The sequence below is a fragment of the Pogona vitticeps genome, chromosome 4 (assembly GCF_051106095.1).
Source record: "Pogona vitticeps strain Pit_001003342236 chromosome 4, PviZW2.1, whole genome shotgun sequence".
NCBI classification, from domain to species: Eukaryota; Metazoa; Chordata; class Lepidosauria; order Squamata; family Agamidae; genus Pogona; species Pogona vitticeps.
The window spans coordinates 153,249,705-153,263,641 of NC_135786.1; the positions used below are offsets into that span (position 1 = coordinate 153,249,705).

General features: G+C 40.3%; 1 long non-coding RNA gene across 1 annotated transcript; it reads right to left on the reverse strand.

Annotated features, from left to right (window-relative positions):
• Nucleotides 1–415: 415 nt before the first annotated feature.
• LOC144589002 (uncharacterized) lies at nucleotides 416–10,470 on the reverse strand. The gene is made up of 2 exons (XR_013544820.1): nucleotides 9,057–10,470; nucleotides 416–2,410 (listed from the first exon to the last, which is right to left on the reverse strand). It is a non-coding gene; the product is annotated as an uncharacterized LOC144589002 (long non-coding RNA).
• Between the last annotated feature and the right edge of the window lie 3,467 nt (nucleotides 10,471–13,937).

The following is a 13,937-nucleotide window of genomic DNA, read 5'->3' on the forward strand; positions in this document are numbered from 1 at the left end:
AAGATGTGGCCTAGCATGCTCTCTTTCCTCACATGTACTGACATCCCAAATGCTTGGCTGGGGCTCATGTCTTGTAACCCTAATTTAATGCCAACATTTTGGAACATGCCTTTCTCCTGATAAGGAGACTCAAGGTGGTCCACAGATGTTTACACACAATTTTAGCTCTCAAAGCCATTCACAAATATTCACAAAAATTGTGAATTTTGCTGGATTCCTAGAAAACAATAAACTCTTTTCTTTCTGTCCCTAGGGATAGTCAAACAGAAGGGATAGGTGAAATTCCTGGCTCATATCCCTTTTGTATTCCTTTGTAGAAATGTGCAAAATCTATCAATTTTGCTTTCTACCACACTGGATTTTTTTAAAAAAAAATCTTGAGTTTTTTTCCCCCATTCTGAATAAATGAAATCCATTTTTATTTTGTAAAGTCTTTATTAACAAGCTGAAACAAAATTCTGGGTGAGCACTTAATTATTAGATCACTAATATTTTTAAAACTTCATAATATTTCAAGTGTCTTGGAAGTCTTCTCCAGATTTTGCTGCTACAGAATTTGAACAATTGGGGACGGAGCCAAAAGTTGAAAGTAATAGCCCAAGGTAATGGCCTAGTTCCTAAATGTAGAATGATTTGGGCTGCGAATTTCTTGAAGAATATGCAATTGTTACTCTATAACCTAGTCTGTCTAACTGAAGCAAAAGTTACAGTCATCTCCACTGGTCATGTTCACTAGGTACAGGTGTTTTCTTGCAAAGGCAATGTTTGTTGTAAGAGGAGACAGCTCGAAGAAGAAGAGGAGGAGGAAGGAGGAGGAAGATGAGGAGTGGGGGAGGAGTAAGAGGCAATTGAACTCATTACTAACATTTAATGTCAGATATTGTAATAGCTAAGCTTTAAAACATCTAAATCTAGATAACTGAGTGTGCCAGTTTCTATTTCTGCCACATATAATTTTTTAAATTCTGACATGCTTTTCCTTCTGGATATGGGGGCGGGGGGGGGGGGGAGAAGGAAAATGATTTTAAAAAATTCTTAATAAAAATGAACAGAAAAGAAATTTGCCCACGTTCTTAATATTTACATAAGAGTTCACATTGAAATATGCATTTTGAAGGATACTTTGTTCCATATATGCAACCTTAAGCATACTTTCATTTTAACACAGGTTTGTTTGTACATTTGTTTCCGTGGAACCATCTTGGAACACTGGGGAAGTGCAAAGGCTGGTGGCTATCTTCCAATTTATGCAGTAGCTGAAGAGATGGAGGTGAGGTCCGTTCATATCAGAAGCCCTCAAGCATCTCTCTTAAACACATCCAACCATTCTCACAACATGCCACCTGACAGAACCTTGTGGGATGCCTTAAATATGCCTTCTCACCCTTCAAACAATTTCTTCTTTCTTTTGCCAGAAGACAACGATTTTATTTCTTCATCCACATGGCTAAAAAGGAAATCATTCCTTACTCCTCCACTTCGCTGCTGTTTTCTGTCTTCAGCCTCTGCAGTGAATGTTATAGACCCAATGGGAAAAACACAAACCCAAAGGGTGAATAATGTGCCTCTGAGTCTCAAGTGATGGCACAAGGTCTGCATTTTTCTCTAGTATGAACATCATAGAAGGAAGGGAGTAGAATTAGTGCACAGCCCTGGAAATAATAATTTAAACAAACTGAACATCAAGAAGAGGTTGTTGTTTGAATTAATATTTAATCAGAATCTTTAACACATCCACCATCACAGAGATTCATTCTCTGGGTGTCCTGAAGTACCGCAGCCTGCACATATTCTACAATAATCTTAGGACAATTTTAAGATCATTTTCCTTTACCCTTGATAGAACAGATTATTATATTCCATGGAAAGATTTATTCGCTTTAAACTAATTGTGGTCCACCTTCATCTTACTTTAGATTTGTCCTGCTGGACATTCTCTGTGTAATATTTGTGGCAGATCCATTTCTTGATCCAGGCCAGTTTCTTGTTTAAATTAATTTCTTAGACTAAGATGCTATCTGGATAGATCAAAGTTGCCTTCAACAACCGAGTCTCCCAGATGCTGTTAAATATTAATATTTTATTTTTCTTGTTCTCTCTTTTCTGTTTTGTCTATTTTTAATTGCTATATTGTTGTATGTACTGTATTATGATGAGGTGGGGTTGGTGGGATTTTTAAGTTTTAACTTGTAAACCACCCAGAATGGTACATGTCCTAATGGAGTAGTATATGAATGAAAGAAAGAAATTAAAAAAATATGTTTGCTGGCCTTCTGTCTGCCACTTGCTGGAAGTGCTAAGGACACAGAAAGTTGTATTATTGAAAGTAGGTGGTGGCCCATGGTCCACACTGGGAAGCTCAAACAACCACTTGGGGGATTCCAACCCATCTTTGTTCAATGGATTCTTCCTGGTTGAGAAGAAATATAAACAAGAAAAACTTATTATTCCATTAGTAGTTGAACATTGCTTTAATACTACTGTATGTACATTTTACTGCTAGGCTTATTTTAAAATTTAGACATAATAAAGACTTCAATAGTGTTATTGGGAATAAATTCCTAGGAATTGTTTCAAAAATGCTGTGTCCCATCTGGACTACTTCTTTATCCCACTAGTCACTGTCATACCACTCATTGGGGAACCTTTGGACTAGGCTTCTCTCTATGGACTGAAACAGTCAGGACATCAGCTTCCCAATTAGAAGGTGACAAAAACGTTTTTGATCTAGAGACATTCTTCATGGCAACAGTTTATGCATGATCAACATGAAAAACAAGCTTGTGTTTATTTTTTGATGACTATAAAAGCAGCATGAGAAGCTGTTTTAAAACAAAACAGGCTAATCAGATGATATTTACTTCTTCTGGCAGTTTCACGTCTAGCTGAAATGCTGCTGTCTCATCTGTTTCTGCCTTGAATTACTTACAATCTATGTTGCCCATTTCACCAGTCTTCTCTGGTAACACCAAAATCAGTAAAGGGTAGTCATTGTGGTGAACACTCAGAGGTTCTTACAAGAGATTTTTAACTGTTTTTTTCTCATCCCATTTTTCATCCGTTAATGAGTTAGAAAATTTAAGAGCTGTTTTTCAGCATTAGTTCCCAGCATAGTGTGCAGTTGTGAAGAGTGAAGTAATACAATAAAATTCAATTGTGAAGCAGCAAAAAATGTAAAAACAGTAACAGTGCTTACCTTTCACTCATAATGAGTGAACATGAGGATGACAGTTATTTATATTGCGTGGGCATTTGTTAGCTTTAAGTTTTGTGATAAAATGTAAATGTATTTGTGTCAGAAAGTTTGTTTTAATAATAATAAGCCAACCATGGTAGATGTTATTCTCTTCCAGCGAAAGGTAAAAAGAAGTATAAATTTATTTATCAATATGATCAGATTTCCACCACTGGCCTAAAAAAATCTTAAGAAATGACAGCGAATGTCAACATCCACCAACTTGCTAGCATTTAACAAAGGAAAATGATGTTTTGGATGACTAATAGCTGGAACGATTAAGTTAAAACATAGTATTGGGCAACCTCCTGCCTTTTCAAAATTTCTCAAGAGAAAAACACAAAATGTATGCCTATCAAAAATAGCAAATGCTCTATGGGTGGGAGCTGTAAGCAATGGCAGCTCTGGGTTTTTAGAACATGCTTCAGAATGCAAGAAAGAGTCCTGCATTTCCCACTATTAAGGTAATGCATCAGATTGTCCCATTATGGGTCATTTTTCCAACACATGCATTAAAACTGGGTGGGAAGATGCCCTCAAGGTGCCAGACAAAAGCCACCTTCTATGAAAGCTAATGGCTTACCATTCTTTTTCTTTAGAATTCTTTCCGGTGATAATTCTAAACACAAGAGTCTTAAAAGCCATCCCCTTTCATCCTAAAATAAAGATGAAGGAAATAACAAAGGGTGAAGGATATAATGAAATAAAGAAATAAGAGTTTTTTAAAAGTTCTTTTTCCTGGAAAGCACCAGGTGAGATTTGTTCATCTGAAGTTGTGTCCAGAGGCTGAGTTTAATTCATCACATAAAGCAACAGTGGCCCGAGGCATCTTTTTAATCTGTTATCCAAACAGATGACCATTTTGTAAATCTGAGAATGAGGAATCAGATTCAAGGGAAGCCAGTGAAATGAGCAAGAATTATAAGTAACTAGCTTGAAATAAATGGTTATTTGTAATTAATTCATTTTTAAATAAATGAGGTATAACTGAGTTACATTATGATTATGACTTGGCAAGGAATAGCTTCCCTTTAGATGCACTCTTTGTCTGATTCCTCATAGTTGTTCCTGTGACTTTAAATTTATAGTGAGTTTTGCAACTTGGGGCTGGCTGGATAGTTCAATGGGCTGACTACGTACCTGGCTGAGCCGTTTCCCACTGTATCCTTGAGACAACTGCCCAGTTAGAGATCACTCAGAAGTGGTTACAATGCTGTACTGCAGCTAAAACTGTGCTCATGACCTGGGGTTCAAATCCCAGGTAGCCGGCTCAAGGTTGACTCAGCCTTCCATCCTTCCGAGGTCGGTAAAATGAGTACCCAGCTTGCTGGGGGGGCAATGTGTAGCCTGTATAATTAAAAAATTGTAAACCGCCCGAAGAGTGCTTGTAGCGCTATGGGGCGGTATATAAGTCCAATAAATAAATAAATAAATAAATAAGGAAGGAAGGGTTAACCATTTCTGATTCCTGTCTACATAGAAGGCCCTGGAGATGGTCATTGTAAGTTGGAATTGACCTGAAAGTCTGTTTTTTGTTGTTCTTCTTGTTCTTGTTATGGCCTATTATGGAGAGCCAGAGTGTGCCCTCACATCTGGAATGTCAATTTACTTGGTTCAGAGCTGACCACTGAGTTAAATTATACAAAACCTGTAGGAAAAAAAGAGTGTTTCCCTCCTGTTCTTTTTTCATTTAAATTCATCATTTGAATTTTGTTGGTGATCTAATTAAGATTTTCAGTTTCAGTAGTGACATTCTTATTGTGTCGAGTCTTTTGTTTGGAATGACAAAAAACAAATTCTAACAATAATTTCAATTTTAAAGTTGTGGGTATAGACGTAATATCAGGAGAAATTATGAAAATGTTTTTTGTGACTAAATGCACCATCAAGATACGTCATGGAGAAGAATGGTGTTTAAGAAAAGGTTTGGGAAGCATCTGTGGAAATTATTTTGGTCTATTGTATCTTGTCATGATAAAGGAGGTGGAAATGGTTGGTTTCCACTCGAATGGTTCTGTGAAACAGCTAAATCAGTTATAGGAGGTAGCATTCTGTAGCAAATGCAATATCCACAATATTATCAACAGTTCATTGGCCTGTAAAGAGATTTTCCATTAAGTGTTATTACTGAAGATTAATTGTGGATATGTATAGTTAAGCAACATAAGAATTTCCTGGTTCTTAGAGATACGACTTACGAATCTGAAGGAAATGATTGTCCCTCACCTTCTCTCTCTCTCTCTCTCTCTCTCTCTCTCTCTCTCTCTCTCTCTCTCTCTCTCTCCATATATATATATAATTTTCTTTTTCTTCTTTTATCTTTAGTAAAAATGTAGAGAAGCTTTTAAAGGAAAAGAATGTAACATGCCCTTCTGTGTTAGGCTTTGAGCGAATTGACAAGCAGTGTCATGCAGTGGTTAGAGTACTGGATGTGGAGATATGGATCATGTTCTTGCTCAGCCATGAAACACACTGGATGACCTTTATATAGGCAACAAAGCACCTACTAATTTATTCTGAAGTAAGCAAAATGATGTCATTTGCCACAGCAAATTGCCACAGATTAGTACATTGTAAGTGATCTGAACACAACGAACACCTTCTTCATTAGTGGCGGCTTGCCTACATGAATTACGTCCCTTCAAGTACACAAGAATAAATGGGCAGGTGATTCTTGTGAGGATAAAGTGAGAAGGAAGAGAATGAAGGATGTCAACTTGATCCCATTGGAGGAAATAACCGCATAACGACGACCCTGCATGATGACAAAATCGCTTGACGACGACTTTTTTGATCACTATAGCGATTGCAAAACAATGGTTCCTATGGGGTTTTTTCGCTTAACGATGATTAGGTCCCTGCTTCAGGAACCGTTTTTTCGCTGGACAATGATTTTCCCAGATGATTGTCAAGTTTCTAAAATGGCCTCCCGCTGTTTTCCAACCCTTGTTTTGGAAGACAGGCATTAAAAACAGCCGATTGGCGCTCACAAAATGGCCACGCTATGGAGGATCTTTACTGGGCGAGCAGATATTTTCCCCATTGGAACGCGTTAACCGGTTTTCAATGCATTCCGATGTTTTGTTTTGTTTTGCATGACAATGATTTCGCTGTGCAGCGATTTTGACAGAATGGATTATCGTCATCATGTGGAGCACCACTGTACATAAATAGGTAAACAGAGCTTGATATGTTTCTTTCAAATAATCACTTCCCTTTATGTATTTATTTATTTATTACTTTGAAGTGGTCAGGGTGCTATTATATCACATACATAATTTATTTTGTTGTCCATTAACACAGTGTGTTCTCATTACCAGTACTGCCAGAAAAACAGAAATACTCTCTCGTTGCCTCTAGTGGCCAGTCTTTATACTGCATCTTGAGAATACTTAGACTACCTTTTACACTGAGAATTTACAAGAACATGACATAACATTTGAAAATATAATGTCAAAGCCTCAATGTCACATCTAGAATACCATAAAAGGGCATTTTGAAAACAACTAGAAAATGTCACTCCTCAAAAGATTGTAATTTTTTCTATTACTTTTGAAATTTACATTACTTGCACTCATTACTCAAAATGTAGCTACAGTGGACCCTCTACTTACGGAATTAATCCGTATTGGAACGTTGGCTGCAAGTCGAAAAGTCTGTAGGTCGAATCTCCATTGACCTACAATGCATTGAAAACCGATTAATCCCATAACTGGCAGTTTTTATTCTATTTTTGTTCCATTTTGGTTTTTTTCTGGTCTGTAAGTCGATTCTCCGGCTGCAAGTCGAAACTAAATTTTGCGGCCAGAGAAGTCTGTAACTCGAAAAGTCTGTAAGTCGAGCCGTCTGTAAGTCAAGGGTCCACTGTACAAGTAACTACATTACTTGTAATTCATTATTTCCAGGTTTTGTAAATAATAAATAGAGCCAGTCTTCAGATTTTTCCAGAAGCTACAAACAATAGTGTCACATTCTTGTGGGGAAACATGAATGAGATATATACATCTCTGGTACTCACAAAATCAGTAGATGAGTCACAGTTAATGGTCCTTCTGACTCATCATAGATCACAAATAATATATCAAAACAGTGATGATGAATATACCTTGTACAGTGGTGCCTTGACTTACAAACTTAATGTGTATTGGAACGGTGGCCGTAAGCCAAAACACCATTTCCCATAGGAATGCATTGAAAACCAATTAATTCGTTCTGGCCAAAGGAAAAAAAAACACACAAAAAAATTAAAAACTAAAACACTGCAAGTCCCATGCTGGGACTGCAAAAAAAAAAAATCACTAAAAAACATACAATAAAGCACAGAAACATACCCCCCAGCCCAAACCTACCCTCCAAAACCCACCCAGAACAATGTTTTAAAAGAAAAAAAGCAGCACCTTACCGGTCCGAAGCCTCCCAGGGGTCCCCCGCCACCGCAATCGCTGCCTTCAGAGGTCTCCCAGGGCTTCTCCACCATGATGGGAGACCTCCTGGGGGTCCCCTGCTGCCGCTGATTGCCGCCTTCAGGCTTCCACTGGTAGGCCCAGTCTACCCCTCCAGGAAAGCCTGAAGGCAGCGAGTGGCAGCTGCGGGGGACGTCCGGGAGGCCTCCCATCATGGTGGAGAAGCCCTGGGAGACCTCTGAAGGCGGCAATTGGTGGCAGTGCTAGAAGCCTGGGAGGCTGAGCCTCCCTTTCTCTAACCGTTGGGGCAAAAGAGCTACAAAGAAGCAGCCTCTTCGCCACCAACAGTTAAGTTTTTTGAATTTCCCACGTTTTTTCCCTGCCTTTTTCCATTCGCAGGTCAAAGCTCCAGCCGCAAGTCAAAGCAAAATTGTGTGGGTGGAGCTGTTTGTAAGTCAAAATGTTCATAGGTCAGGGTGTTCATAAGTCAAGGCACCACTGTAATTGGCTACAACTTGAACAAGAACAAGAACAAGAACAAGAACAAGAACAAGAACAAGAACAACAACAAGAACAAGAACAACAACAACAACAACAACAACAACAACAAATCTCATAGTTGCCTGTTACCCCAACAAATAACTAAGAACTAAGTAGAAAGACTTTCCAACATACCTTTATTAATATCTGTATGGAACATTTAAGAGCATCCAGCCATTTCCAAAACTCACCTTCAGTGTCTTTCACCTGCCACGGCACCAGGAAGAAGGAAACAGCTTTTCTCATACTAACATTTCCCTATGCTGAATCACATATGTGTGAAGAAGGGCTATACTTTACTCACTGAATATAGATAAGAATTTTGTTTAAGTTGTTTTTGACAAGATTGGACCAAAATTCACAAATGTATTCACATGCAAAACTGGAAAGTTGAGGGTTTTTAAAATAAAATGGATATGGAAAAATATCAACAAAACTGACAGATTTCATAACCCCGGCAGGGGGATTTCATGTTTAGGTCTTAAGAGTAAAGTGTTCGTATCACTGTGTATACAAACATATTGTGATGCTAAAACTTGTATGATCTCCTCCTTGGTTTTGATAGGCACCTTAATCTTTAACTGTATATATGGTAATCAAATATAGGAACATTCTGCGAATAGGTGCACTTATTGAATTTGCCCTATGCAGATGGAAGATCATTTCTGTTCATTTCTGTACTGACGATGATTTTTTAAAAAATGCATATTTCTTGATGTTTTGAATGAAAAGAATTAGAAAGTTAATAAGTCCAAATATAAAATAATGTGAAACTGACATTAGCTCCTCATACTTACAAGACGGTATATAAGCCACTCCCTAAAGATAGTCCTGTGGACAGATACAATAATTTAATTTTGAATTTTTTTTATTCCTACCATGTTTTTGGATGGGGCCTTGGAGCTCCTTGTCTTGCATTTCCCCTACGAGACTATTTTCATCTGTGCAATTCTTCCTCTCCTCCTGCATCCAAATGAAAGACGACACCCACTTCTCACTTGATCCATTTGGGAAGAAATAGAGTTTCCTCTCATCTACAGAGCAAAAACAGATGCCACCTGAGACGAAAGGCTTGAACCATTATGCCTTGTTATTTTTAGCTACGGTGCATTTATTTGACAAAAATCATGCCACCCATAAAACTAGTGCCTGCCTGCAGAAGTTCTGTTAAGAATCATCACAGGCCACAGCTCACTGGAAAATTACTTTTATAGTGTTCCCCCCACCTCCCTCCCCTTCTTATACTGGCATGTTATCTTTGGAGGAAAATACAAGTTAGTAGATTTGTTGTGTCCTTATTTGCTTATTTGAAAATGTACAGGGATGAAAAAGAATTACAGGGCAATGACAATTGGTGTGGCCAATTGAAGCTCCATAACAACAGCATCTCCAGCAATATTCAGTTAAAAAAAAAAAAAACAACCATGACAGGAGGCCCTGGCACATTTGAAAGTGGCCACAGACTGGAAACAATTCTTCACATACTACCTTATAAGGTTTGATATGTGGCTTCTACAATCCTGATTTGGCCTATGTTTCTTTCATATCCTGTTTATGGCTGCAGTAAAAAAAAAGGTTGAGAATGGATGCTGTAGACCACCTTGACAGCTGCCATTGGTATGATCAAACTTCAGGATGCCCTTTGCTATGTAAAGCTTGGCATCCTTTCTACTACTGGCATTGTGGGCACCATATTATGCAGCAGAGATTTTGGATCAAACTACATCTTTCATTGTAGGCATCCTTCAGTCTCGAAAGACTATGGTATTGTGCTCTGTATGGAGGACTTGGAACAGCGTCTAGTGTGGCTGAGGAGGCCAATTCGAGAGTGACAATCCCTTCCACACTGGAGACAAATCCAATCTGTCCCCTGTCCAGCTCCCTGGTTTTGCTTCCTTTGTGACTTCCTCTTTGCCTCAGCCTGCTGGACAAGGGTCTCTTCAAATTGGGAGAGGCCGTGATGTACTGCCTGCCTCCAGGCTGAACGATCAGATGTCAGAGTTTCCCATCTGTTGAGGTCCATTCCTAAGGCCTTCAGATCCCGCTTGCAGATATCCTTGTATCGCAGCTGTGGTCTCCCTCTGGGGCGATTTCCCTGCACTAATTCTCCATATAGGAGATCCTTTGGAATCCGACCATCAGCCATTCTCACAACGTGCCCAAGCCAGCGTAGACGTCGCTGTTTCAGTAATGTATGCATGCTGAAAATTCCAGCTCGTTCTAGGACTACTCTATTTGGAACTCTGTCCTGCCAGGTGATACCAAAAATCCATCGTAGGCAACGCATATGGAAGGTGTTCAAACTACATCTTAAGATACATACATATATATATATTTTAAAAAGACATATAACTGGCCATTTTAATTGGGATGGAAAGGTAAACACCTCCAAGCCACAGTGTCATTCTAATTCAGATTGGGATCCAGCTCCAATTTCGTCCCCCCCCCAGAAAAAAAAATATTGGTGGGGCATGATTTGCACCTCAATTGCCGCAAATAAAAGAATAGAGTTTTGTGGCAGCAGAAAGGTGCAGGGTGTACTTTTATGGGGCACAATGAAGAACCTGTCTCAGACAGCAGACACTAGGAGGACAGGACCTACAGGTATATTGTGGAAAGATGGAGGCCATATACCTGTGAGACCAATAGGTCTGTCTGTCCCCACTGGGAAGTGCGGGCTGTCAACTTTTGCACAAGCCAGTGTGCTCCTACACGTCTGCAGCTCACCTCTGGACTGTGGTGGAGAGACCGGAGACATCCTTGAGGGTTTACAGGTGTGCACTGAGGCACAGGAATTTAAGGGAGAGACAGAATCAAAGGAGGAAGATTGTTGGGCAACGCTCTGAAGTCTGGGAGGAAACCACAATGGCCGAACTCTCCAAGGAGGCCTGGGATAATCTACCGTGGCAACCCAGATTCCCGTTGTTGGGATGAGTTTTGTGTTTCCACGGAAGAGGCTGCCAGAGCGCCCTGGGACAAAACAGGGCAAAAAGAGGAAAGGTGTTGGAGAGATCAATGCTGGGCATGCCACCATCAAAGGCAACCCCAGGGATGCCCTTTCCCAGAGCCAGTCTCCAAGCAGGGAAATGCACAGGCTCAACCAGCTATTCCTCCATCTTTGCCACATCCACGAGCCTCACATCAGCAAAGCAAGGTTTTCTGGATCCAGCTGGACTTTGGGCATGCCTGGGGGGGGGCGCAAGGGGTAATAGCGACACCTACACCCTCATAGGAGCATCCAGGACCTGGCAGAATGAGCACTGAAGCAAGGAAGACTACAAGTTTGTGTTTGGCCTCCCCGCTGCGATACCCACACTTGAGGGGTGTGTTGGACTTGATGGAGGAGGTCAGTGTTCACCCTCCACAGCTCTAAAGACTTAGATTAGTTCATTTGGGAGAATGCCAAAACGCCCTGGCACCCGTAAAGAAACATTTTCTGTTCTAAACCAAGCAGGCAATATTTGAGTTTGTGTAAAAGAGAATAAGAGTTTTGTTTGACCACAACTGACCCTTTCAATGGAAAGCAGTGTGGGGGAAATCTCACAGTAATATTCAACCTGCCCTGTGCCTTCTAAGCTAGCTTTTTGCCCTCAGGTCTGGTGGAGGATGCTATCCCAGCATCAAAGTCAAAGTAAAATTCAAATGCCAGTTAGGTCAGGTTCTGTATACATGATGGAAGGGGCATCGTCATGTCGTTTGGCTGAAGGAAGGGTCAGGCAGCAACATAGTCCGGAATGGCTCTAACCAAGTCAGATCATTTTATATCAATTGCTTTTTCTTCCAAACAAAAGTGGATGCTTTAAAAGACATCTGTGAAAAGTTTGCTCACCCTGTGTGTTGTTTGGGTCCAAAGTTGGTTGTTGTTGTTGTTGTTGTTGTTGTTGTCGTTGTTGTTGTTGTTGTTGTATGCTGTTAAGTTGCCTCTGGCTTATGGCAACGCTATGAATGGTAGTCTCCCAAATGCCCTGTACTCGACAGCCCTGCTTAGCTCTTGTAGACTCATGTCTGTGGCTTCCTTTAGGATGTCAGTCCATCTCATATTTGGTCTTCCTCTTTTCCTGTTGCCTTCCACCTGTCCCAGCAGTTCCCAGCAGTATTGTGTTTTTTTCCAGATTCTCTTGATGTCCCAAAGTAGAAAAGATTCAGTTTGAACATTTTTGCCTCCAGAGATAGTTCAGGCATGGTTTGAACTAGGAGTCACTTGTTTGTCTTCTTGGCTATCCAGAGTATCCACAAAGCTTTCCTCCCACACCACATTTCAAACAAATCAATTTTTTCCATTAGCTTTTTTTTTACTCTCCAGTTTTCACACCCATACATGGTGACTGGAAATACAAGAGTGTAGATTGTCTTGATTTTGGTCTCCAGTGACACAAAGGTACAAGATAAAATACCGAGAAATACTATTTGGTGTTGTCCTAAAAATGTTCCGTGAGCGATGCCTAACCATCGGCCTGAACTATAGTTCCCTAAGGAGAAAGAATGGCTGGATGCCTACAGACTACCATTTTGCTGCACATTTTATCACACATCTACAGCAGATGTACAATCTTTTCAAATACAGTACCCCAAATCTTTTCCAGTTGGCAGGGAGATGATACAGATGACCACGTTACCCAGGGCAATTTGGTGATTTGTTTAGCTCCCTGTTAAATCCTGTTTCTCTCCTATAGACTTTCCCTCGCATTCAAGTCCAGACAAAAAAAGGGGCTTTGTGTCCCTCTGAGTTCCATTGTGTTCTTCTCTCCCCCTGTTGTGCTGGCTATTGTTGAAACAGGCACAGCTTGAAGGAGGTGGGCTGCTGGCAAATATTTAAAACTCTTTCAAATTTACAACCTTTATATGTGTGTGTGTGTGTGTGTGTGTGTGTTTGTATTTTAAGAAAGAAGGAGTAGAACAAGAAAAAGAAGAGGATGCCATTCTGCCCAGGAGAGAAGCATTTAGCCACCCACAGACTTCCTCCAGTGGCACCTTCCTGCTGTGATGTTAATGATATGAACTAGAATCCCACAGGGACCAGTAATAATTGCAGGGTGAAAAGCTTGTATTTTCTTGGTCCCTCTCTCTGGGCTGCCTCTTCTTTAAAGCAAGGTGAGGGGGGGTGGAGGTTTTGTAACACTAATTACATATGTTAATTAAACCTTTCTTTGGAATTTTGCCCTCTATTAATAGGTCAGATAAATAGGGAATTCTGATGACAGGCACAAATCATTGCTGGCCTACTCCTGAGAGAAATATAATTTATTCTTGCACAAATCCATAGCCATTCAAAGATGTACCTATTGTTCCTCTGTGTGTGTGTGTGTGTGTGTGTGTTATAATTAAGCCGATGCTGCCACTAGTAAAGCACAGGGTCTCTTTGCATTATTTTCAGAAAATAAACACTTTCTTTCTGCTCCTGAAGAACAGGGCTGGATTTGGCTGCTTCTCCTCATGCATACTATAACATACAGTGAACCCTCAATTTATGGAATTAATCCGTATTGGAACAGTGGCCGCAGGTCAGAAAGTCCATAGGTCGAGGGTCCATTCCCCATAGGAATGCTTTGAAAACTCTGTAATCCGTAACTGGCCCAAGAAAAAAATACCCCCCATAAAAAATGGAAATAAATAGATCTTAGCTGTCCGAAGCCTTACAGGGGTCCCCTTCCACTGCCATCACCACTGTCCAAGGCCTCCAAGGTCTTCCCCACCACTGCCAGAGGCCTGTCGGAGGTCCCTCGCTGCCGCCATCACCGCTGCCCGAGTCCTCCAAGGGC